The sequence below is a fragment of the Mustelus asterias genome, chromosome 30, assembly GCF_964213995.1.
Source record: "Mustelus asterias chromosome 30, sMusAst1.hap1.1, whole genome shotgun sequence".
In the NCBI taxonomy this organism is placed as follows: Eukaryota; Metazoa; Chordata; class Chondrichthyes; order Carcharhiniformes; family Triakidae; genus Mustelus; species Mustelus asterias.
The window spans coordinates 4,082,579-4,110,504 of record NC_135830.1 but is presented as its reverse complement, the minus strand read 5'-3'; the positions used below and the strand labels follow the sequence as shown (position 1 = coordinate 4,110,504).

At 44.1% G+C, this 27,926-nt stretch overlaps 1 protein-coding gene across 1 annotated transcript in view; it reads right to left on the bottom strand.

Annotated features, from left to right (window-relative positions):
- The window catches only part of LOC144480958 (uncharacterized), a 123,368-nt gene that overhangs the window by 25,485 nt on the left and 69,957 nt on the right, over positions 1-27,926 (bottom strand). The window lies entirely within an intron of this gene.

Sequence of the window (27,926 nt, the reverse complement as noted above, 5' to 3'; positions counted from 1 at the left end):
CTATTCTCCAATCCTCTGGGACCTCACCTGTAGCCAGTGAGGATACAAAGATTTCTCTCAAGGCAATTTCCTCCTTGCCTCTCTCAGTATTCTGTGGCATGTCCCATCAGGCCCTGGGGACTTGTCTACCTTAGTGTTTCTCAAGACCCCAAATACCTCCTCTTTTTTTATCTCAACATGACTCAAACTATCTACACACCCTTCCGCAGACTCATCATCCACCGAGTCCTTCTCTTTGGTGAATATTGACGCAAAGTACTCATTTAATACCTCGCCCATTTCCTCTGTCTCCACACATAGATTCCCTCCCCTGCCCTCGAGTGGGCCAACCCTCTCCCTGGCTACCCTCTTGCTCTTTATATATGTATAGAAAGCCTTGGGAATTTCCTTAATCCTGCTGGCCAATGAGTTTTCGTGACCCCTTTTAGCCCTCCTTACTCCTTGCTTAAGTTTCTTTCTATTTCCTTGTATTCCACACTTGCTTTGTGTGTTCGCAGCCTGCTAGTGTTGACAAATGCTTCCTTTTTCTCTTTGACTAGGCTCACAATATCTCTCGTTATCCAAGGTTGCAGAAACTCACCATACTTATCCGTCACGCTTACAGGAATGTGCTGATCCTGAATTCCTATCCATTTAACTAGAAAGCCTCGCACACGCCAGGTGTTGATTTGCCCTCAAACATCTGTTCCCAATCTACATTCTTCAGTTCCTGCCTAATATTGTTGTAATAGCCTTTCCCCAGTTTAGCTCCTTCACTTGAGGACTCCACTTACCTTTATCCATCAGGACCTTAAAGCTTACTGAATTGTGGAAACTGTTCCCAAACTGTTCCCCTACTGAAACATTGACCATCTGGCCGGGCTCATTCCCCAATACCAGGTCCAGTACGGCCCCTTCCCTAGTTGGACTATCTACATGTTTCAAGAAGCCCTCCTGGGTGCTCTTTACAAACTCTGTCCCATTCATGCCCCCAGCATTAAGTGAGTCCCAGGAAATGTAGGGAAAGTTAAAATCTCCCACAACAACCCTGTTACTTTTACACTTTGCCAAAATCTGCCTACATATCTGTTCCTCTATCTCCCGCTGGCTGTTGGGTGGCATTTAGTAAACCCCCAACATTGTGACTATATCCTTCCTATTCCTGAGCTCCACCCATGTTGCCTCGCTATATGAGCCCTCTGAGGCATCCTCCCGCAGTACAGCTGTGATATTCTCCTTAACAATACTGATATTCTCCAGTAGTGCAATTCCGCCCCCCCCTCCCCTTTCACATAAGAACATAAGAACATAAGAAATAGGAGCAGGAGTAGGCCATCTAGCCCCTCGAGCCTGCCCCGCCATTCAATAAGATCATGGCTGATCTGACGTGGATCAGTACCACTTACCCGCCTGATCCCCATAACCCTTAATTCCCTTACCGATCAGGAATCCATCCATCCGCGCTTTAAACATATTCAGCGAGGTAGCCTCCACCACCTCAGTGGGCAGAGAATTCCAGAGATTCACCACCCTCTGGGAGAAGAAGTTCCTCCTCAACTCTGTCTTAAACCGACCCCCCTTTATTTTGAGGCTGTGTCCTCTAGTTTTAACTTCCTTACTAAGTGGAAAGAATCTCTCCGCCTCCACCCTATCCAGCCCCCGCATTATCTTATAAGTCTCCATAAGATCCCCCCTCATCCTTCTAAACTCCAACGAGTACAAACCCAATCTCCTCAGCCTCTCCTCATAATCCAAACCCCTCATCTCCGGTATCAACCTGGTGAACCTTCTCTGCACTCCCTCCAATGCCAATATATCCTTCCTCATATAAGGGGACCAATACTGCACACAGTATTCCAGCTGCGGCCTCACCAATGCCCTGTACAGGTGCATCAAGACATCCCTGCTTTTATATTCTATCCCCCTCGCGATATAGGCCAACATCCCATTTGCCTTCTTGATCACCTGTTGTACCTGCAGACTGGGCTTTTGCGTCTCATGCACAAGGACCCCCAGGTCCCTTTGCACGGTAGCATGTTTTAATTTGTTTCCATTGAGATAGTAATCCCATTTGTTATTATTTCCTCCAAAGTGTATAACCTCGCATTTCTCAACGTTATACTCCATTTGCCATATCCTCGCCCACTCACTCAGCCTGTCCAAATCTCTCTGCAGATCTTCTCCGTCCTCCACACGATTCACTTTTCCACTTATCTTTGTGTCGTCTGCAAACTTCATTACCCTACACTCCGTCCCCTCCTCCAGATCATCTATATAAATGGTAAATAGTTGCGGCCCGAGTACCGATCCCTGCGGCACGCCACTAGTTACCTTCCTCCAACCGGAAAAACACCCATTTATTCCGACTCTTTGCTTCCTGTCGGATAGCCAGTCCCCAATCCACTTTAACACACTACCCCCAACTCCGTGTGCCCTAATCTTCTTCAGCAGCCTTTTATGGGGCACCTTATCAAACGCCTTTTGGAAATCCAAAAACACCGCATCCACCGGTTCTCCTCCATCAACCGCCCTAGTCACATCTTCATAAAAATCCAACATGTTCGTCAAGCATGACTTTCCCCTCATGAATCCACCTTTATCCCACCCGAAGCATCTGTATCCAGGAATGTTAAGCTGCCAATCCTATCCTTCCCTTAACCAAGTTTCTGTAATAGCAACAAATCATAGCTCCAAGTACTAATCCAAGCTCTAAGTTCATTTGCCTTACCTGTTACACTTCTCACATTGAAACAAATGCACTTCAGTCCACCAGACCCTCTGATTAGCAACCACATGCTGCCTGCTCTTTCTCCGAGTCTTACTGGTCTTACTCTCTAGTTCCCCTTCAGTTAATTCACTGTTGCTTCGATTCCCACTCCCTGCCAAACTAGTTTAAATCCCATGTGAAAGTAGCAAACTTCCCGGCCAGAATATTTATGCCCTTCCAGTTTAGATGCAACCTCCTTGTACAGGTCTCATCTGCCCCGGATGAGATCCCAATGGTCCAGATATCTGAAACCCTCCCTTCTACATGGAGATGTTTAGCCACGTGTTGAGCTATACTATCTTTCCTATTTCTAGCCTCACTGGCATGTGACACAGGGAGCAATCCTGAGATTACAACCCTAAAGGTCCTACTTTTTAACTTTCTACCTAACTCCCTGCTGCTGGAGGACCTCGTCTCTCTTTCTACCTATGTCATCAGTACCAACATGTACCATGTCCACTGGGTGTTCACCCTCTCCCTTCAGAATACATTCTGCCCATTCAGAGACATCCTGGACCCTGGCACCAGGGAGGCAACATACCATCCTGGAGTCTCTTTCACGTCCACAGAAATGCCTATCTGTACCCCTAAATATAGAGTCCCCTATAACTATTGCTCTAGTGCTCTTTGTTCCTCCCTGCTTAACAACAAATGAGTTGAGGGTTTGTGTCTCCACCAAACCAGGCAGCAAATTCCAAACACCAACCATCCTCTGGATGAAAATAATTTTTCTCTAATCCTCCTACAAATCACCTGAAATATGTCCCCCTGTTTATTGAGTTCTCTGCTTGGAGGAACAGTGCATTCCTGTCTGGGCCCCTCATAAGCATGTATGCCTCAATCAGATCGCCTCTCGGCTTCAAGAGTGAAAGAATAATAATTCTTACTACAATGAAACAGAACATTGGCGAGTCCTCAACTTGAGTACTGTGTGTAGTTTTGGTCTGCTTACCCAAGGAGGAATGTATTTGCCCAAAAGGGAGTGAAGGATAGGATCACTAGACTGGTTCCTGGGCTGAGGTGACTTCCTTATGAGGATATATTGCGTAGACTAGGACTAAATTCAATGGAGCTTAGAAAAATAGAATTGACCTCATTGAAGCATAAAACATTCCTAAGGGGTCAGGATAGATGCTAGTTTGCCATCTCAGTTTATTCTGATTTCTAACTTTACAATTAATCATCCTATTGGATTTCCAACATTACAAGGCATTCCTCTCAGGATTATATGAACTCATGTGAAAAAAAAGTTTGTGATGGTAAAAATGAGTTTGTTCCCATCAGTGAGCTGAATCACATTGTCACTCTGGTTTTGTTTGTGTGTGTCAAAGGCCTCAGGAGACATAGACACCAGCAGGAAGCTTGAGAGAGGTGGGAACTGAGGCCAAATCACCACAGACACTAGAACCTGAAATAATACCCTTAGCTAGGCCAGCCACACTACCACATTGACATCACCATAGTCTTAGAAATATGGTACAATTTCCCACCCGATCTGGATAGCCCTTCAGTCATAGAATCAGAGAATCCTACAGTGCAGAAGAATGTATTTTAATGAGGCCCTCTTTCCCACTAATCCCTGGAACCCCAAGCTTTATCATGGCTAATCCATCTAACCCCACACATATTGAGACACTAAGTGTCAAATCAACATGGCAAATCCACCTAACCCGGACATCTTTGGAGTGTGGGAGGAAATGCACACAGACACAGGGAAAACGTGCAAACTCCATACAGTGTCCGGAGGCTGGAATTGAATGTGGGGCCTTGGAAGCTTGAGGTAGCAGTGTTAACCACAGTGCTGAAGGAGGAAAAATATACAGATGGGTACACATAAGATGGTTGCCTGGCACACAAACAGTCACCTGGGAAAGAGACATTAAACGGACACTGACTTTCAGTACAGACAACCACCTGAGATTAAAACATAAAGGACAGACAGCTATCCAAAGTTAAACATGCAGGAATCAAATCCTACAGGAAACCAGCCAGGACTTAAAGATAAGGACAATAGGGATAGATAATGAGATTAACTACAGGTGGGATCGGGAATACATAACTGCAGGAAAACCAATTACTGTAAATTACTATATGAATAGGCCGAAACTAAAATCCATTGATAGCCACTGACATAGGAAATGTATCCATTCCTAAGACAATGCGATGTTAACATATTCATCTCTGTATCTGTCTGTATTTGTCTATAACGATGTGTTAACGATCGATCACCTACTTGATTACAACGATGTGATAATGGCTAGATGTCCGGTCCATCTACTGTGTAAAGGGTATAAAGATGGACCGCTCCTATTGTCTCATTGAGAGAAGGTAGCTGTCTAGAAACACTGCGGAGTGCCAGTGCCTTTTCTCCACGAAGCTTCGTTAAAATAAAACTGTATTGTTGAAACCTCCAAGCCTGACTCAAAGTGGCATTTTTCCCACAACAGTGCCAATCCCATCATGTGCCCAGCAAAGAAATAAACAAAATCTACGATTTAATCAAGAGGAAACAACAGGAAAGGGTTCATCAGAGATATGAACCCGAGATCGCTCAAACACAGTGAACACAGCACCCAAAGCGAAAATCATGCCCCTCCATCAACAAGCTGACGTTGATTCATTAAATCAACCAAAATACACTTCCATGTCCATCCAAATCTGGGCAGACAACTGCACTAAAAAGGTGAAAGGTGGAAAACTCACCAATTCAGACAGCTTGCGTGCACAGGGAAATAAAGCGCATCTTTCACCTCCATGACCTTTCATTAAATCAAGGAATAATTGGAAACGTGGGAAGTTTTAAACAAGTAAAATCCAGGAGGCCGGAAACAGAGCAACAGGGAGGGGCTCTGATGTGGTAGAAGTCAGGACAGACTAAATCTGTGATTTAAGGAAGGATGTGGAAAAGATTGAAAGGGTGCAGAGGAGATTTACAAGGATATTGCCTGGATTGAGTGGCATGCCTTATGAGGATAGGCTGAGGGAGCTCAGTCTTTTCTCCTTGGAGAGACAAAGGATGAGAGGAGACCTAATAGAGGTGTATAAGATGTTGAGAGGCATAGATCGGGTGGACTCTCAGAGGCTTTTTCCCAGGGTGGAAATGTCTGCTACGAGAGGACACAGGTTTAGGGTGCTGGAGGGTAGGTACAGGGGAGATGTTGGGGGTAAGTTTTTCACACAGAGGGTGGTGGGCGAGTGGAATCGGCTGCCGTCAGTGGCGGTGGAGGCGAACTCGATAGGGTCTTTTAAGAGACTCCTGGATGAGTACATGGAGCGTAATAGGATGGAGGGTTATAGGTAGGTCTAGAAGGTAGGGATGTGTTCGGCACAACTTGTGGGCTGAGGGGCCTGTTTGTGCTGTAGTTTTTCTATGTTCTATGTTTCTAAAAGACTGCAAGGTCCATGGCCTCAGTGTGAGAATCACAGAATGATGATACCACAGAATGAGGCCATTCAGAATGTTTCCCTCTCTTTTGCTCTTTGTTCCCTCTATTCTCTCACTGTCTGTGAGTAACCAAGGTTCATTGGATTGACTCCCGAGACCAGGCATTTGTTCTAGGAGGAGAGATTCAGTGGGATGAGGGCGGCACGGTAGCACAGTGGTTAGCACTGCTGCTTCACAGCGCCAGGGTCCCGGGTTCGATTCCCGGCTCGGGTCACTGTCTGTGTGGAGTTTGCACATTCTCCTCGTGTCTGCGTGGGTTTCCTCCGGGTGCTCCGGTTTCCTCCCACAGTCCAAAGATGTGCGGGTTAGGTTGATTGGGCAGGTTAAAAAAAATTGTCCCTGAGATGCGTAGTTAGAGGGATTGGCGGGTAAATATGTGGGGGTAGGGCCTGGGTGGGATTGTGGTCGGTGCAGACTCGATGGGCCGAATGGCCTCCTTCTGCACTGTAGGGTTTCTATGATTTCTATTCTCTCTGGAATTTAGAATAATGAGATATATTGAAAAGTTTGAAGTTGGGAGACAGTTTGCCAGTGTACATGCAGAGATGTTGCTTCCTCCCTGCCTGGAGCGTCGAGAACTGCACTCACATTCTCTGGATAATGTATCAGCCATTTAGGACCAAGATGAGGGACAATTCTCACTCAAAGGCTTGTGAATCTTTGGGACTCTGTATGCCAGACTTCTGTGGATCTTCGGTTGATAAGAATATTTAAGGCTGAGATGGAGATTTTTTTTGGGACTCGAAGGTGATATGGAATAGGATGGGGAATGGGTGGTGAGGGTGTGGATCCGCCTTGATCTAATTCAGTGGTGGAGGAGGCTCAATGGGACATGTGACCCAATCCTATTCCATTGATTCTTTTCACTGGCAGTACCAGGTATGACGGCAGCTGCTTCTTGCTGGCATGTTGACTAGTTTTGTAAAGCATTGACTTGTCCGCAGCAACATGTGTGGAACGGTGAGATCAAATTCCACCACTGCCGGATTGATTTCCTTTCCTTTATGAATGCCTTTGGTTGAAGATGTGAGCGATAAAATTTAGTACAGTAGAATGTATCATAATCCATTTTGACAGGAGGAACCAGCAGAGACAATGTAAATATAAATTGCTGTGTGCAACTGATGGGATTGTACAACCAGTTTAGTTGCTCTTTCAGTAATTCGATTCTGCTTCCCGCCTAATCATTGCCGCGTTTCTGTAGTGTGGTGGTTATCACAATCATCTCGCAAGCGAAAAGTTTCTGCTTCAAAACAGCGCATAAACATTCCCCAATGCTTTTAATTTCAGAATGATTCGATTTCAGAATTATTTGTCACTGAACATTAATTGCATGCTGAGTGTTCCCAGCATTTTCTGCTTTAAGTCAGTGCCTGTGAAGGGAAAAACAAGGTTAATATTCCAGCTGGAAATATTCTTGTATCAGAGCTGGAAAAGTCAGAGATGCAGCACCAACAATAATCTCAGAAAAAAAAATGGTACAAACATCAATCACTCAAGGGTCTGACACATCGCCAATTCTGCCGCTTTCAAGTCACATCTCCCCATCTCAGACATTTCCACAGTCATCAAATATCATCCACCAAAAAATTCAGCCTGGGCTCCGCCCTCCACGGATTATGGTATACTTACTATGACTTTTATTTAGCGGTTTCCTTCATAGCTCACCGGTTAGCATGCTAGTCTTATAAACCAATGGTCGTGAGTTCAATTCTTTCTGAAACCTGAGGCGAAAATTTAGCTGATGTTAGATGGTAAACTAAACTGTGAAGAGAACAGAGAGATTAGAATGGGCAAGAAGATTTCATTGTGGAAAGAGCGAATAGCTTTATATGTAAAGTAGGAAGAACAGGACTTTTTTTTTTCCAGAACATTGAGGCTTTATTTAATATTGAATAATTTATTGAACGACACACCATCTGATTAAAAAGATCCATGCAAGGATAATTAGTGGCTACTCATACATTCCTCCCCTTTGATCTGTGAACTATATCTTTGTGCTGTGTCTTCCAAGCCTGCAACCTATTTTTGAATGAAAGGCATCCCCTGAGCCCGCCTGGCCTTTTCAATACTTTCAAAGGTTGGCACTCCTTTTGGCATGTCAATCCGGGTTGGCTCTGTATCCATTATATTGAAAAGGGTGAGAAAGTTATAAGTGTTGATGTTCAAAGTGGTGAATAGGCATTTTGGTCTTTATTACCAGGAGATTGAAGTGTAAGAATTAAGAATTCTGCCACAATTCTAACCTGGTTTCAAATCCATCACCTTAACCACTCGGCCAAGACTACAGCTATTCAAAGAGGCTGAGAAAAAGGGCATTCTGACCCAACTAATCGCACTCACCCTGTAATTTAGACACTCTCCTATGCCAAAATACAGCACTGTAACTGCAGCAGAAAGTTTGGCAGCGGTGGGATTTGAACTCCACGGAGACTGGAGCCTTAATCCAGCGCCTTAAACCACTTAATTTATTTCATCATCTCCGTTATTCTTTCCAAAGTCACTGTGCCGCTACCGAGCCAGCTGTCCATCATTTGATAGATGATCCCGGTCCTCACTAAAACGGTCCCACCATCTCTCTCCGTGTACCCTAGATGAAATCACGGGAGACTGGTCAGATCATGGAGAAGATAATGTGGGAATGAATAATTACTCAGTAGCGTGCAGTGGAAGCTTCTGAAATCCATGCCATTAAGTCACTGAGCTTCTGAATCTAATCGAGTTCCATTCTCTCCCAGTGACAGATACAAAACACTTTTTAAACATTAATAATCAATCCTGTTTCAGATTGTCTTCGTGATAATGTTGGGTGTTTTCTTGATTTGTGTGGGCAATCTTCTATTCGTGCTGGGAATGATGTTGCTGATTTGTTTTGAGAGCTCTGGGCAATCCCAGTGTCGCCCTGATTACTCCATCAAATGCAGCCAGTGAGTGTGAAGCGGCTTCAATCCCACTCTCTCCGACTCGGTGTTTCATCTCAAACAACAGCCCCAGCCATTGACGGAGAGCAACCTGACATCAATGACCAGGGCTGCCTAATAGGGTCTGATTGAAGTTGAGATTTGATTGGTCAATTGAGCATTGGAATGGCAGAAAGCTTGTGTGAGCAGTGAGGAGGTGTTCAGTATATTGGCTGCTGTTGTTCAGGGTGGGTGAGATTAGTGTGCTGTGTAATTCTTGCTGGTAACACTGTTTGCAGCTTTGCTAAAGAGGCAAGAGACATCTCTGAGGAGGCGACTGTTTTTGTTTTCGAATCTGAATACTTTCTTTTGGTGAGCTTTGAATCTGTTGTTTAAATGTTCTAGTTATGGACTGTGTTCCACGCTGTTGTTAATTTTCACGTCCTATGATATGACCTGCTGAAATTTGGGAAAGTTTCTTGGATTTCTAGGTGGATGGAAATGCATTGATTTTCTTTGCTCTCTTGCTGTTGTATGCTTGCAGACATTTGAACTTGACAGATTTTTTTTGATAAAGATTGAATTCTCGGTTATGGAGAGAAGTGTTGAAGTGAAATTACCCTCTGCCCCTGGGAAATATGGAGTGCCAAAGGCTGTGATTTTGCCACTGATTCACTTGGAGAAATTCACTATAGCTGGTATGAGCTATTTCTATTGCTTCCATGTTCGTGACTGTGCCTTGAATGTTAATTTTTACTTTAGTGGTGGATGGTCTGCTATGAGCATGGTAAGATGAGAAACAGAATTACTTTTTTGCCTATTGGGTAATGGGTAGTTTCTCTTTGCACTAAAGGTGGTATTTGGGTGAAGAATTGGGCTTCTGTTTCCTGGTCACTTGTTGACTGCCTTTCCCTTGTGCCCTCAAGTATTGTGCATTTCTTGAAGTGTTTCAACATTTTAACTGGGCTCAGGTGCAACTAAATATACATAGAATTGGCCAAATGACCTTACCAAATGTAAACTCCAAGTCATTGTTCTAGTCTTGAGTAACTTTGCTATGACTTTTACCTGTGAATTGACTAATGCAAATGTCATTAATTAGTTCCAAATTGGTCATCTCTAAACTTGGGTCGGTGATGGGTTTTCTGAAAGTTAAACCAAACCAACATATTTAGGTAAAACTTTTGTCTTTGATACTTTCAATTTATCTCCCCTGTAATCTATAATGACCATTGGAGTGATGTTAACAATCACTGTGTCTCAATCTCCAACCGAATTCCATTTTTATTAATCCTACTGGGCTGTTGGTGATATTGGGGCTGATTAGAAGTGGAATACCCTGTGCAGTTTTTGGCTGTTTCTGGAATTTTATTGGAGCTAGTTGTGATTGTTGCAATAAGAGACAGGAAATTTGTTTGGGATTTAAGGGGGAAAATCCTGAGCTTGTGGGAACCTAGAAAGGGTGGTGAAGGCTGGAACCATGGGTGGCATGGTAGCACAGTGGTTAGCACTGCTGCTTCACAGCTCCAGGGACCTGGGTTCGATTCCCAGCTTGGGTCACTGTCTGTGTGGAGTTTGCACATTCTCATGTTTGTGTGGGTTTCCTCCCACAGTCCAAAGATGTGTGGGTTAGGTCGATTGGCTGTGCTAAAATTGCCCCTTTAGTGTCCTGAGATGTGTAGGTTAGAGGGATTAGTGGGTAAATGTGTGGGGATAGGGCCTGGGTGGGATTGTGGTCGGTGCAGACTCGATGGGCCCAATGGCCTCTTTCTGCACTGTCGGGATTCTATCTCAACATTTTAAGCATTTAGATGAGCTCTTGAAACTCTGTAGAATACAAGGCTGTCACAGGTAAAGATACCTCCTGTGTATTCGTAGGTCAAAATACTTTGGTTTATTTGCACAATTGTGGGAGTGTCTGATGCCTAACATGGCCTCCGATGTCTCAGCAAATACAGGCTAAACACATACATTTATACCCCACCTTGCACGTACGCAGTTTCCCAGGCGGTTGCACATCATCCTGTGTGAACCTTGCTGCCTTGGTGTTTTTCTTCAGTTATCCCAAGGCCATGAGTGTTGTTCTCTGAGCACAGGTGGGGTATCTTACTAACGTACAAAGGTAGTCTTTGCACAAATAAGTTAATTGGCATACAACAATTTATATAAGTTTGTAGTTACTTGTATAATGTACATCAGTACAGGTTATGATGAATATATATGAAGGTATCATTATACGTCACAAGGCCTAGACATAGGCTTCCATTGTTACACAACAATACATAATTAAAGAATACAAAATGGCGGATTAGCCACATTCTTGAACAGAAAAACATACTACAGCTGTGCTCTTATCTGTTCTGGAAACATGAGCATGAAAACACCTTGACGTAAACATGAGTTCTACAGTATTTCTCTCGAGCTCTAAATATCAGAGGTCACTGACACTTCGAGTATAGAAGTTCATTAACCCATTCCCGACTTCAAGGCTATGGAGCAAAGACTGGAAACTTGGATTGGAATCGATTTGGTACTTGGTCACACTGTAGACGTGATGCACCAAACTGTACCTCTGGTGTAATACTGTTCGATGCGTTTTATAATTGTGGCTGCTTGTGAAGCCCTATCTTCCTTCTACTGAATTCCCCTCTGAACAGCTGTAACTGCCTGACATTTGAGTCGGGCTCCTCTGAACAACCAGGTGTTCAGGTTTCTTCCCACAGTCAAGATGTGTGGGTTAGGTGAATTGGCTATGCTAAATTGTCCCTTAGTGTGAGGGGGACTAGCTAGGGTAAATGCATGGGGTTATGGGGATAGGGCCTGGGTAGGATTGTAGTCAGTGTAGAGTCAATGGGCTGAGTGGCCTCCTGCACTGTAGAATTCTGATTACCTGTACATCAGCATTGACACTGAACTTAGACAGGGTGTGGGTGTTTCTTCAATGTGTCAATCCAGTTGGACAACAGCGAACAATACAACATCTCAGCAGATCTAATTATAGAGCCAACATCCTGAGCCTGGATGACTCTTCATCAGAGGTCTAATTTGTTGTATTAATGGTCTCGGCCCAATCTGATTTCTCCTGCTCTTTGCAGATGGCAGAGACACAAATGCTGGAACTCCCAGTGCACCCTTGAACTCGCTGCCTCAAGTGGCTTGGAGACGGTCTACAGGAGGTACTGCCAGTCCCACCCAGCAGAACTCGTAAGTAATATTCACTGATGCCCTCCTTTGTATTTGTCACCCATTCCATCTTGCAACTGAACTTTTCAGCTGTAGAGTCTGAAATGTGTTCTCCTGAATCAGTCAGCCTGTGTTTTCCAAATTTCTCCCCTCAGACTTTCCACGGTTTACGTGAGGACAAGTACCATTGAGTGTCTTGTGGGGTCAGGCAAGGCTGGAGCCGACCGTCTCGAGTTTAAAAACTGCTTGGTTGTGATCTCATGTTGAAAATTTTAGCATTGATCACAAGGCTATAGTTTGAGTTAGACAAGGACCAAGGTTTATCAGGTTAAATTGAATTGACCATGGCTTGGTGGTGTTTTTGCCTGGAGAATTGGATGATGGTTAGCTTTCAATATGAGGAATTGAGTGGTAAATCATGGCAGGCATTGGAGTGACTGACCGCTGACGTATTGGCAATATTGGACATTGCAAAGGTTTGTGCACTTGGAGGTGGTTGTGCAGTGGTATTGTCACTAGGTTAGTAATCCATACACGCAGTGTAAAGCTCTGGGCACCCAGATTTGAATCTATAAAAACCTAATGACCATGGTAAATCCACTAATGTCTTCAAGGAAAAAAATCTGCTGTTATCTGGTCTTTCCTACATCTGGCAGCAGAAATGCAACACAAATGCCACCCATCCCACTTCACATTCAGTTCAAGGGCTATTGAAAATGGACAATAAAGGCAGACCCAGCCACTGATTACTTCATCCCATTAATGACTAATGAAATTCAGGTTATTTTAAGTAGCTACTGGACTCAATCATCCAGTATACAGTTAAATGAGATATTACTTCCTGTGACATCCATCAGGGTCAACGTCCAACAAGACCTTCACATTCAGGTTGGACTTGTGTATGGAATGTGGCAAAGAATCTAAAATTTACCCTTGACATTTAATGGCCTTGTTGTTGTTAATTGCATTGAATCATAGAATCCTTACAGTGCAGAAGGAGGCCATCTGGCCCAATTAGTCTGCACTGACCACAATCCCACCAAGGCCCTATTCCCATAATACCACCACACTTGCCCTACTAGTCCCCCTGACACGATGGCCAATCAACCAAACCTGTAAATCTTTGGATTGTGGAAGGAAACCTATGCCCATGGGGAGAATTGTGTGGTGTTTGCACAGTGACCCAAGGCCAGACTTTAACCCTGGTGCTGTGAGGCAGCAGTGCTAATCAGTGTGCCACCATGCTGCCCAGCAGCACTCTTTGGATCACCACACCAACATTTTGGGGGTTATTATTGACCAAATCTGAACAAGCCATGTAAATACTGCTATAAGAAGTCACATTGCAGTTCTGTGACTAGTAACTCGAGAGCTGCTGACTCTTGAGCCTCTTTCTCATCTGCCAGGGCCTATAAGCGGAATGGTGTACTCTGTTTTCCGAGACTAATCCAGTTCCTACATATATAAACATAGGAAATAGGAGCGGGAGGCCACCATTTGGCTCTTGAGCCTTCTCTGACATTCATTGTGATCATGGCTGATCGTTCAACTCAATAGTGTGATCCTGCCTCCTTCTCCTCTTCGCCCCACCTTATCCTTTCATCCCATTTGCCCCAAGAGCAATATCAATATACTTGAATATGTGCAATATTTTGTCTTCAACTTCCTGTGGCTGTGAATTTCACAGGCATGCTACACTCCAGGTGAAGAATCAATCTGGTAAACTTTCACTGCACACAATATTCCAGCTGTGGCTCACCAAGGTCCTAGATAATTACAGCAACACATTGCTGCTCCTGTGCTCTTGCTGGAAGGCCACCATACCATTTGCTGCCTGTGGTGAACCATTGTTGGTTACCACCAGTAGTGCTGAGCCATGGTCTGGCCAGCACTGAGTCTGTAGATATGTTACTGTTGGGGTTAGGGTTGGGCTGTTCTACCTGTTAATATAGTCCTATGGTACACCCCAGTTGGCTCCGCCTCCTGGGAGAGGTATAAAGGTCACTGCTCTGCCTGGTGACCCTTTAGTCTGGGATTGTATATAGTAGCTCCGTTATCGTTGGCAATAAAAGCCTTTATTTCCTGGGTACATCCTGCCTCCCGTGCGATTTATTGCGCATCACCGCCTTCAAAGCCAGCTGCTGCACCTGCATGCTTGCCTTCAGTGATTTGTGCACAAGGACACAGGTCCCTTTGCACACTCCTGTCTATCATTCAGATAATCTGTCTTCCTTGTTACCAGTAGATTATTTCACATTTATCCCTTTTTGTCCACTCAGCTAGTCCAAATCACACTGAAGCATGGCTGCATCCTCCTCACAGCTCACCCTACCACCCAGCTTCGTGCAATCTGCAAATTTTGAAGAAACTACTTTAGTTTGCTCATCTAAATCAATAGCAGGGGTCCCAGCAATGATCCCTCGGTACCCCACTTGTCACTGCTTGGCATTTGGAAAATCACCCATTTATTTCTACCTGCTTTCCTGTTGGCCAACCAATTTTTCTATCCATCTCGATACTCAACCCACAATCCCATGCACTTGAGATGATTTCAACGCCATCCAAGACTAAGCAGCCAATTGGCACCCAATCCACTGCCTCAATTCAAACACAGCAAGTTGCCACACCCCTGCTCCAATGAAATTGGTGCTTGATGTTGCTTCACCAGGGAAACCTTGTTCAAATACCAGTGATGCTAAACTTTCTAACTAGTGACATAATAGTTCAAGCAATCGTGTTTCCGAGCTGGATGATTGGTGACTTTCTGTCCCTTGGTTGCAGTTTTGCCTTTTCTGGATTGTGTTCCTCTTCAGGGATTTTAAGTGGAAAATTATATCCTGGTACTGCCAGCCTTTTTCGAAGGAATGTCTTCACTCAGTCCGTTTATAAGATTGCTTACAATACATTGATTTTGAACATAATGATCTGACTGGTTTTGTCATTAGTTCCCTCAAATGAAAATTTCTGGTTCCTCCTACCTTGTATCCGGTACCCACACTTCAAGAAACCCATCAGTTCAGAGCTTCTGAGATCAGTGCGATTAATAGTTGCTCTTTATTCTGGACACTGCTTTCAGGGAGGGAACATGTGCTGGAGATGCTTCAGAGTGAATGGGCAAGGGAGGGTCAAGTCTGAGGTACTTGTGTTTATATATCTGTACGTTATAATGAAGTGTTAAAAACCATTATGTAAAGCATCATGGAGTTAGTTTACTTGACCACACTCCCTGATTTGAATATACCATGGTGGCAAAGTGGTTAGAACTACAGCTTCACTGCCCCAGGGACAAATTGTAGCCTTGGGTCCCTAATGTCAGGGGGTTTAGCAGGGTAAATGTGAGGTTATGGAAATAGGATCTGGGTGGGATCGTGGTCAGTGCAATGGGCCGAATGGCTTCCTTCTGTGTTGTAGGGATTCTACGAAGACAGTCATCGACCATTAAACTTGCCTCGCTGGGCTTCTCGTATCAGCACACAGACAGCTGCTTTGAAATGCTAGAAATACAGGCAGGTTAGAGATAATGTCCTGCAGAGATTCCTTGTGCCGATTCAAACAATTGACTAGGTGTCTGGTAAATATCTTGGGATTGTCCAGAACTGTCCACTAGCTGCTCATGAAATCGAGTTACAATTTTATTGGACCTGGTATGTAATGGGTAACCATTGGGATTGGATTGTGGTCAGCTAGGCTGTGATTCTTTTGAATTTATTCTCTCTAGCCATACTAACAATACATTTGAAGAGCTTTACTATTAGCGGTGCATTTCCTAAATGTGAATATGCCTTTTAATGAAGGGAATGGTATTAAAATTGAATGTGAGGATCTGTGAAAGGAGCAGTTGAAAAGCCTCCAGCGATGCCCAATGGATTGGAGATGAATGTTCTCCTTGCATGTGCTGTCTATTGACAGTTCTGGGTTCAGACTGGTGACAAACTTTTCTATCTTCAGAAAGAAGCATGGCAATAATTACTTAAAAGATTCATCTTTGGCCTGTTTAGATCCAGTAATAAGTGACTATGCCATTGTTCAACCAATTCCCTTAAGGACCCTGCTAACCACTTTAATGGCTTATTAATCTCTAATCGGGTAGATAAGAGATTCACTTGTGTATGAGGGTCATCCAGGAATATAGTAATGCCGTCTATTGTATCAGTCTTTCCTAGGCAGTATCTCATTGTTTTAATATTCCAGTAGAATAAATACGGAGCAGCTGCCGAGAGCTGGATATGGGAGAGTCAATCTGACTACACCAAGAACCCCCACAGTGCTCGGGTAAGGTCTTGTCAGAGCATCTTCATTGTGTCCATTCCTGTTTGATTTGAGACTTGTCTGACTTATTCTGACAATGGTAGGCTGGTTGGATTTTCGCGATGCAGCTTGTAAAGACCAAGGTACTCTTTTCTCCCCCTCCCCTCCCAATAATGTACTTGACTGACTCCCCAGACTGGTGCTTCCAGGAAAAGTGTCTCTCTACTTTCAGGCCCTTGTGACTTTACAATTAACGTGTCATTAGTTTAGTAAACTGGTCACAAGCTGTCCTTTCAATTCACTCAACCTCTTCAAGTCGCACAACCAGTAATAGAGGCCAAGGCCAGATTTTCATTTGAACCCAAAAGGGTTAAATTGGTTAATGTCTATTGCCCTTTTTAGGAAAGGAAATCTGCCATGCCTACCTGGTCTAATCTGTGACAGCTCTGCCTGTCCTTTCTCTCTAGACGACAAAGGTTCCAGCAGCCAGTAAGTTCAGAAGAATTGGAAATGGCCACAATCTCTCGCTTGCAGAAGGAGATGGCAGAACTTATCAAGCGCAACCAGCAAATGCTACACCGGGCCCTTGCTGGAACAGGTAAACTGGTGTTGGCTGTCAAGCTCTATCCAGATTAACCTTGTTTGGAAGAGTCAATCAAGTTAGATTCTCGATTGTATTTCATTGACTGTTTTAGATGTGGTCCAGTTGGTTTGCAGTCGCTCATCTATTAGTGGGTGGCAGGAGCAATTCTAGCCTAGCTTATTGAATTGTAAAAGCCCATTTGGATGGAGGTTGTCTCATTATAAATCAGTGACAGGTTGACATTCCTTCAATCATTCCAAGACTCATTGCTGCAGCCAGCATTTTCACTGACGTGTTCTCCTGGGATTAAAACATTTGATAAGAGACTAATATTTACAACTGAGACTGCAAACTGGCTCAGTGCAGATGTTTTTGCTAGTAATTCAGCTGGGGAGGAGAGCACAGCAAAGCTTGTATCCCCTATTAAACAAGCCAAGTACGATGGCTGAGTGTTCACTGTATTTGCTCTTTGAAGTCTAGTCCGAAAGTCATTAGGCCAGGCAACACAATTGTGCCAAAGCAGAAGATTCATCTATTGAGTAAATTGCTCTTTTCTCATCACTTCAGCCCATCACTAATGTATTGGTTTCCTGGCATGAGTATATCTGATCTCCATTATGGGTCTTCAGATCACATTGTGGTACATTATCCTCCTATCAAGGGTGTTTCCAATTGTCTTTGGGATCTGAACCACTTCAGTTAATACAATGATGCAATGAGACTGAGCAGGGAAGGTGCTGAAGTCAAAAGCAGAATTTTTCTTGTCCCTATACAATTGAACTTTGCTCTTCTGCCTTTGAGCAGTTATTTTGTTTCTAACTTTAACTTCCTGAGGCATCAGGTTTGGGATGTTTCTTCCTTTTCCCATATGTTAGCGGCAAAGTTTCAGTTGTGGACTTGCAGTCAATATGGATCTGAGAAAGTTAATGTTTGTGGTAGGAATTTGATTCGAGATTTGGTTTATATAATGGAGGTATTAGCCAGAATGAAAACCCAAGGAATCCAGAGGCTTGCAGATTGTGGTGGGTTGATATTAAGAGTTTACTTGTAGTTTGAGTCAAGGTTTCACTGAAAACAAAAGGGAGTTGGCTTGGAAGTTTACACCCATAGCTAGCATTGCTGCCTCACAGCTCCAGGAACCTGAGCCTTGGCTGTCTGTGTGGCGTTTGCTTGCTCTTCCTGTGTCTGCTTGGTTTCCTCCCATAGGCCAAAGATGTGGAAGTTGGGTGGAATAGGCATGGAAAATGATGGGGTTGCAGGCATAGGGCAGCGGGGTGAGGTTAGCTGCGTAAGATGCTGCCAAAGTCAGCAGACTTGAGACACTATGGGGATTTAGTCTGGTTTCAGAATGCCAAGTGAAATTTAGGTTTTTGCAAGGAAGCCAATGTTCTCCCCTTGTTTTTGGTTTCTCTCCAGGTCAGCACAGGAGGATGAGAAGGAATTCTGTCCAACTTACCATTCCTGTCAACACTCCGCTCCACACAAGCACATCAGCCAACGCTCACAGGCAATCCGGATCAGATACACCATATAGAGAGTTCAACTTCATCCAGCAGCTCCGCAAGTATCCACCCTCGGTGAGTAATGTACAAAAGTTTGACTAATGCTGTGAGGAATCTAAGATGCTCTTTCTTTTCTTGAAGAAATCTGGTGCCCAAGCCTGGTCTGCCAGACCTGGGAATTGGAAGTACATGACGGAAGGGTTAGTGTAGTTAAAACATCCAGTGGTTGGGTACTGCAGCTTGTTAGGATGATGCAGACTAGCTCATCATTTCAGGACTTGGAAGGGAATATTCAAAATAGTGAAAGACTGAGATCTGAAACTGGATTTGATGCATCTCTTTGGATGATAGACATTGTCCACTTCTGACCCAATGAAAATTGTCTGCCTTTAATATTCAATAATGGGGCCTCCTTCTCAGCCAGTTTAAATATTAATCACCTGCCTGTCATCCTGGATCAAAAGCAAAGGCCAGTCATGCCCAGAAGAGAATGGTTTTCTCGCTGTAGTCTAACCAGGGGTCTGTAAAATTGTCAATTCTTAACCTCCACTTTCCTGAAATGGAAGAAGTGTTCTCCTTGCTGACATTGAAATTCACCAGCTTTTTCCATTTCTCTATTAATATCCATATAATTACAACCGAGACATGGAAATATTGCTCTAGTTTATCATTCCAGCAAGTGAGGCCCCAAGGAAACTCCTGTGAAATACCAGAAACATAACCTGCCAAGTTCAGTAGCTCCTGTTGGAGGCAATTCGCCGCCGCCACCTTGAGCAATTGGGGGTGGGAAATAAATGCTGGTCGAGCCAGTGATATGCACATCCTGTAAATGGTATTTTCAGGGATGTTCTGGTCCATTTGCCAGGCATGATTATCCTTCAATGTTTTTAGGCATTTACTACCCAAGCACACTTCCCAAAATCTCAGCTCCACCCCAGCAGCTTTGAGCTCCCTTCCCTTTAACACGGGCAGTACTGTTGTGGCCAATTTTAAGTCTGCAATGATCGATGTGTACAGAGACCACAAACTGTCCACACCATTTCGATAATTGAGTCCTCAATTTGTCAAGAGGCCCAACATGTCTGGATGGCATTAGGGGCACTACATGTTGCACAATGCAAACAATCAGTGGTGCTTTTAGGTAAGAAAGGAAGCTATAGATCTTCAGTGGTGTGGGGAAGGGGCTGGGTGTGGGGGGGGGATGGGAACAGAGAATGTCGATGGTAGAATTCAGGAAGCTTCAGAATAATACTGTTTTTTTGGGGGGGAAAAAAAAATCAAATGAGCAACATGGATTAATCTTCTCTAAATTGGGAGAAAGTAAGGTGACCTGTGGCCTTTTTCCAGATGGTGTTCGAATCACCCTGGCCAGAATAGCAGCCAGTTGTTCTTTGGTGATGGTGTAGGTGTAATGCCTGGAATAGTGGTCCAGACTGAAGCTCTGGGGGGGTGGGTTCAAATCCCAACATAGCAGCTGGTGGAAAATGAAATTCCATTGCTCTGGAATATAAACTAGTTGCCACAATGAAGCCAACCAATGAACTATTTCATGTCTACCAGCCTATGTGTGAGACTCCGGACTTTATCTTCAGTTCAGGGCACAAAGCAATGGGAAGAAATGCTTCTGATCATGCAGGGTCCATACGGTCAAAACATAATGATCAATACAGTTTGTGGTAACCAGCAGATGCAAGTAATGCAAGGACTAAATAGGCTCAAATGCTCGTATAAATAAATGGTTAACATTTCATCCTGAAGGCTGAGACACCGAGCACTATCTGGTGAACAAGTTTATTTTGAGGATCATATGAATAGCCTTGGTGTGAGGTTTTTGAATTTCAATGTAGTTGAATTGAAGTTATTCACTAATGCTCCTGTCATTCCAGACACATGTATTCCGCAGATGCACAGTGCCAAAACCATTTAACCTGTCTTGCGGCTTTCTGAGAATGAATCAAGAGGATGTGCAGATTAAGCCATATGTCTCGATGGCTGAGTTTATTAACAGATTTGAATATCGGACTGGACTGAAAGAGCCTGCCGGCGGGTCAGACACCAGGTACAAAACATTGTCCTTAGAACTTTTCTCAGAACTCTGCCTCCTCCTGCACCCCACCATTCACTCTTCTCATTCTCTTCCAATTACCAGACCCCACACCACTGGCCACTCATTCATTTTTCTATAATTATAGAATTCCTACAGTAGCAGAAGGCCATTCGGCCATCCAGGCCCTATGCCCATGACTCCATATATTTACCCTGCTCATCCCCCAGGCTCCAATTTAACATGGTCAATCCACATATCATAGAAACCCTACAGCACAGAGGCCATTTGGCTCATCGAGTCGTAACCTGTTCATCTCCCAGACATGGAGAATGTGAAACTCCACACTCGCCTGAATCCCTGGAGCTGAGGACTCCTAATCAATGTTGGTATCTTAACACAAGCTAGGTTAATGGGGCTGGATGATTGGGATAAACACAAATTATTTTACATGATCTGAACTGGTCAATGCATAGATTTGCTATAATCCAATTAGCTCTTAGTCTTTAGTATCCATAACCACAGGCTGTGGTTCCATTCCCATTACAGATAATGAGCAGGCAACAATTTGCATGTTACTGAACCAGCAATTGAGGCCCAGCTTAATGCTTGGGCGTGGGTTCAAATCCCACTACAGCAGGTTTTAGAATTTGAGTGTATTTAAATTCTGTAATTGCAAGCCAGTTGTGGCGGTGGTGATCCCATTACTGATCAATTGACATATTTCACTCATTTGGGAAAGGAAATCTACCATTTCCTCCGGCCAATTGGATCTGAAACCAGACCCACTGCAATGTACTTGACACTTCACTAATCTCAGAAATTAGATGCAGGTAACATATGGTGACTAATTCCCCATGGAAAATAAACTACATCGTGTACATTGTTAATACTGGACTGAATTTTTACCAAAATTGGTGGAAAAATTTGATCCATCAAAGCAGGAATATTCCAGTGTTTGGGACTGGTGCCTACAAGGGGGCAGGAGGTGGTTATGAATGGGATATCAGTTGTCATTATTTGGATTGATGTCCTTTCTTTCCTTCTCTCCATAGGTCTGAGATGGACAAGCACAAGATTGTGGAAACTTGCAGCAGTGAACAGCCCACAGCTCCATTTTCCTAGTGTTGTGTTCATTTCTCATTGTGGGAGGTCCTCCAGTGGGAAACACTTTCCCTTTTTCACCCCATGGTTCTTGCTATAGTCCAAAACCATTTTGAATGATTGAATTATCCTGTTTGCTTCACATTCCTCTCCAAACAAAGTACTGAGCTTTGAAGTGTTTTTGTCAGATTTCTGGCTGTCAGTAAGTCATAGCTTCATATTGGTGTAATTTTTGTTTGACTTGGACAAAGACCTGACATATCCACTGATGCACAATTAACTGCTTCATGTGGGTAACTTCCTTGTCATAATAGCCACAACTAAATTTCAGTCCCAAGGATTTGGCAGCAAGTGGCTGGCGATTGTACAACCTAGTAATTGTTTTAAGTTTCTTTATATAATAAACGTTTAACACATGTTGCTTGTCTTGTGTACTTTTTGCATCCTGACACATGGAATTACTTCAGGCTGAAGTGAATAATTCACTGCTGCAAACAGTCAGACAAATTGTCCCAACACACAGTAATGCTCCTCTTTCCTCAAGAGGAGCATTCTCGTCAGTAAAAGCCAGATCGTTGTTTAAATGATATTATTCCTGTAGTACTCAGCAGTCAACAGTGGAGAAATTTGGCACAGTGGTTTGCACTGCATCTCAGCACCAGGAATCTGGGTTCAATGCCTGTCTTAGGTCACTGTCTGCACAGAGTCTATAAAATCTGCATGGGTTTCCTCCCACAACCTGAAATTTGTGCTGGTTTGGCATATTGCCCATGTTAAATTCTCCCTCCAGTGTACCAAACAGGTGCCAGAGTGTGGTGACCAGGACTTTCACAGTAACTTCATTCACACTGAACTTCCAGCTCTGCAGGTCAGTTTAGATTTCAGACTGTCATCACCACCAGCTTTTGTCCTGCTTTTAATTTACCACAAAATTCCACTCTGCTTACATGCAGTATGGAGGAAAAAAGAATAACTTTAACACCTCCATCTAAGACTGCAGTGACTTGGATTTAACAATTAGAGTTGATTTTTGCTGTTTGTTTTATCCAGATGTGGAGATGCCAGCGTTGGACTGGGGTAAGCCCACTAAGAAGTCTCACAACACAAGGTTAAAGTCCAACAGGTTTATTTGGTAGCACAAGCCACTAGCTTTCGGAGCGCTGCTCCTTCGTCAGGTGAGTGGGAGTTCTATTCCCAAACAGGGCATATAAAGACACAGACTCAATTTAGAAAATAATGCAAGTCATCAAGTCTTAAAGGTACAGACAATGTGAGTGGAGAGAGGGTTAAGCACAGGTTAAAGAGATGTGTATTGTCTCCAAACAGTACAGTGTGAGATTTTGCAAGCCCAGGAAAGTCAGGGGGGGTGTGTTACAGATAGTGTGACTTAAGGCTGTCCTCGTGTACAGAACTTGGCTATCAGTCTCTGCTCAGTGACTCTGCGCTGTTGTGTGTCGTGAAGGCCGCCTTGGAGAACGCTTACCCGAAGAACAGGCCAAATGCCTGTGACCGCTGAAGTGTTCCCCAACAGGAAGAGAACACTCTTGCCTGGTGATTGTCAAGCAGTGTTCATTCATCCATTGTCGTAGCACCTGCATGGTCTCCCCAATGTACCACGCCTCAACCGGGATCTTGAGTTCATGTCACACCATCTGTAACCCCCATGACTTGCCTGGGCTTGCAAACTCTCTAACTGTCCTGTCTGGAGACAATACACACCTCTTTAACCTGTGCTTAACCCTCTCTCCACTCATATTGTCTGTACCTTTACGACTTGATGACCTGTAAAGACTCATTATTTTGTAAATTGAGTCTTTATTTGCCCTGTTCGTGAATAGAACTCCCACTCACCTGACAAAGGGGCAGCGCTCGGAAAGCTGGTGGCTTTTACTACCAATTTAACCTGCTGTTGTGAGACTTCTTACTGTGTTTTATCCAGGGCAGGCATGTACACTTTGTTGCTCAATTTCACAACCTGTTTTTGTGGGTTCAATCTCACTCCCTTATTAACTGATTTAAATCAATTTCACGGGCTATTAGAAGGGGAGGATTTGCAGTCAGGAAACTAAAACCAAATATCACGAGGACCTGATAGTTTCTCAGTTCATCAGGATCTGAGGATCATCAGCCTTTGGAAATGGACAGAAAAAGCACTGATCACAATGTGGAGGAATTGTGGGAAGGGATTTGATTACCTATCAGTGCTGGAAACTTATCGGTGCAGTCACACTGGGGAGAGACCATTCATCTGCACTGCGTTGGGAAGGAATTTCACTCGTTCATCACATCTAAGACACCAGGATATTTACACTGTTGAGAAATCTTTTAAATGCCTAGAGCGTGAGAGGTGCTTTAAAAGTTCTGGGAACTGATGTCCCATCAACATGTTCACACTGATGAGAGACCGTTCAGATGTTCTCACTGGGATGGGGTTCAGATGGTCATCACAACTCACTGCACACCAGGAAATTTACACTGGGGAGAGGCTGTTCACCTGCTCTGTGTGGGATGGGATTTACTCAGTCATCCAACCTGCTGACGAGAGACATTTTTAATGCTCAGACTGTGGGAAGTGCTATAAAAGTTCCAGGAACCTGATGACCCATCAACGTGCTCATACTGATGAGAAACCATTCAGATTTCTCACTGCAGGTCAGGGTTCAAGACATCATCTCAACTTACTGTGCATCAGCAAAGTCACACAGGGGAGAGACCATACACCTGCTCCAAGCGTGGGAAGGGATTCACTCAATCAGCCCACCGACCGAAACATCAGCAAGTTCACACTGATGAGAGACCTTTTAAATGTCCAGATTGTGGGAAGTGTTTTAAAATTTCTGGGAATCTGATGTCCCATCAATGTGTCCACACTGACGAGAGACTGTTCAGGTGCTCTCTCTGTGGAACTGGATTCAGGTGGTCATCTCAACTCACTGTACACCAGGAAATTCACACTGGGGGTGAAACCATTCACCTGCTCTCAGTGTGGGAAAGGATTCAGTCAGTCATCCAACCTGCTGAAACACCAGTGAGTTCACAAGTGAGAACGTTGATTGGATTGCTGTCAAACACACTCAGGACTGAACCATGTGCATTGGGGTTTGTTGATGTTAATAAACTCCAAACCATTTAGAATAGTAATATTCTGGATGAAATTCAAATAAATTGGATATTTATTCAATAGTGTTGAATTTCCTTAACCTCTCTATCACAAGTTAGTTCCTTTTGAAGGTCTCTCCCTCTCCCCGTCTCCTCCATCCTCACCTCCAATAATAAATGTGAGGAGCTCATTGAGCTTCTTTGTCACTAAGCTTGAGACAATCCCATCAGCTGCCTCTGCTGCTTCCTCCTTTCCACTAGCCAAATGGGACAAACTGTCTCCAAAGATGCCCCTTGTCTGAGCTCTGAAACCACAGCTTTCTCGAAGTTGGATGTCCTAATTCCCCACCTTGGGATTCTCAGTGTGAACAGGGTGGGATGTGTTTGGAGACAGGTTGTCCCAGTTCTCCACCCTGGGATTCCCAGTGTGATGTGAAGATGCTGCCGTTGGACTGGGATAAACACAGTGATAAACACACGGTTTCCTCCCACAGTCCAAAGATGTGCGGGTTAGGTTGATTGGCCAGGTTAAAAAAAAAAAAATTGTCCCTTAGAGTCCTGGGATGCGTAGGTTAGAGGGATTAGCGGGTAAAATATGTGGGGGTAGGGCCTGGGTGGGATTGTGGTCGGTGCAGACTCGATGGGCCGAATGGCCTCCTTCTGCACTGTAGGGTTTCTATGTTTCTATGTCTTCTATGTTTCTAAGTCTCACAACACCAGGTTAAAGTCCAACAGGGTTATTTGGTAGCACAAGCCACTAGCTTTCGGAGCGCTGCCCCTTCATCAGGTGAGTCATCTGATGAAGGAGCAGTGCTCTGAAAGCTAGTGGCTTGCGCTACCAAATAAACCTGTTGGACTTTAACCTGGTGTTGTGAGACTTCTTACTGTATTCTCAGCATGAACAGGGTGGAATGTGTTTGGAGACAAGATGTCCTAGTTCTCCTCCCTGGGATTCTGTCTGAACAGGGTGGAATGTGTTTGGAGGCGAGATGTCCCAGTTCTCCTCCCTGGGATTCTCAGTGTGAACAGGGTGGGGTGTGTTTGGAGACAGGATGCTCCAGTTTTCCACCTTTAAAGAGATAGGGAGAGGACGAGTTTGGCTGAATGACATTGCTTACTGACAGCACTGCAGTGCCTAATAACCATCCTTTCTGCTCAATTTATATTTCTAATGAAGTTTTAAAGTTCTGTGACTAGAGTCTTGAACCTGCTAATAAGAACATAGAAACATAAGAACATAAGAAATAGGAGCAGGAGTAGGCCATCTAGCCCCTCAAGCCTGCTCCGCCATTCAATAAGATCATGGCTGATCTTCATAGAAATCATAGAAACAGTACAGAAAGAGGCCATTTTGGCCCATCGAGTCTGCACCGACCACAATTCCACCCAGGCCCTACCCCCATATCCACATACTAATCCCTCTAACCTACACATCTCAGGACACTAAGGGCAATTTTGTTTTTAGCATGGCCAATCAACCTAACCCGCACATCTTTGGACTGTGGGAGAAAACCGGAGCACCCGGAGGAAACCCACGCAGACACAAGGAGAATGTGCAAACTCCACACAGACAGTGACCCAAGCCGGGAATCGAACCCAGGTCCCTGGAGCTGTGAAGCAGCAGTGCTAACCACTGTGCTACCGTGCCGCCCTGATAGTGGGTTCAGTTCCACTTACCCGCCCGCTCCCCATAACCCTTAATTCCCTTAATGGTTAAAAATCTATCTATCTGTGACTTAAGCACATTTAACGAGGTAGCCTCTACTGCTTCATTGGGCAGAGAATTCCAAAGATTCACTACCCTCTGGGCGAAGTTCCTCCTCAACTCTGTTCTAAATTGACTCCCCCATATTTTGAGGCTATGCCCCCTAGTTCTTGTTTCCATTGTAAGTGGAAATAACATCGCTGCTTCTCCCCTGTCTCGTCCCTTCATTATCTTATATGTCTCTCTAAGATCTCCCCTCAACCTTCTAAACTCCAATGAGTACAGGCCCAGTCTACTCAATCTCTCCTCATAAGCTAACCCCGTCATCTCCGGAATCAAGCTGGTGAACCTTCTCTGTACCCCCTCCAAAGTTAATATATCCTTTCTTAAATAAGGGGACCAAAGTTCTACACAGTACTCTAGGTGCGACCTCACCAGTACCCTGTACAGTTGCAGCATGACCTCCCTGCTTTTATACTCCATCCCTCTCGCGATAAAGGCTAACATTCCATTTGCCTTCTTGATTACCTGCTGCACCTGCAAACTGAGTTTTTGTGATTCATGCACAAGGACCCCCAGGTCCCTCTGCACAGTAGCATGTTGTAATTTTTCACCGTTTAAATGATAGTCCATTTTACTATTATTCCTTCCAAAGTGGATAACCTCACACTTACCAACATTATACAGTGAGACAATATGTATATATAATTTACAATACATATGTATAGTACATATATAATACGTATATATAATATACAATACGTATATATAAGTGAGACAATATGTTAACGAGAATGTTCCAATCTCTTTCCTCTTCTGTTCCTCTGCAACTGATAAACCTTTACCATTTAGTCCATATTGTACTTTTCTTTAACTGCTGAACTGCTTCACTTTCTTCGTGTTAACTTTTATATTATATTTTCTCCATTATTTTATCTCGCTCCATTAAATCTTTGAATTCTTCCAGTTTGGATAATTTTTAAATATAGTTTGTCGTGTGGATTTTTGCGGGAACTTTCTCCTGTAAAGTTGCGGTGATAATGAGTGTCCTGGGGAAATGAGTGTGAATCCCCCAGCCCCGGACAGAGGGGAACTGACCATCCATCTCCAGCTCTAATTCCCAAACACAAAATGCTGCCAATAATCAGCAATGATGTGGAGATGCCGGCGTTGGACTGGGGTAAACACAGTAAGAAGTTTAACAACACCAGGTTAAAGTCCAACAGGGTTATTTGGTAGCAAAAGCCACACAATCAGCAAGTCAGCCTGAGTCTGTGGCCCCTCCCACCATCTGAAACCGTCACAATGCCCGGCTGATTGACGGCAGCTCCGGACCAATAGGAGGAGAGGGGGCGGATCTGGAGGAC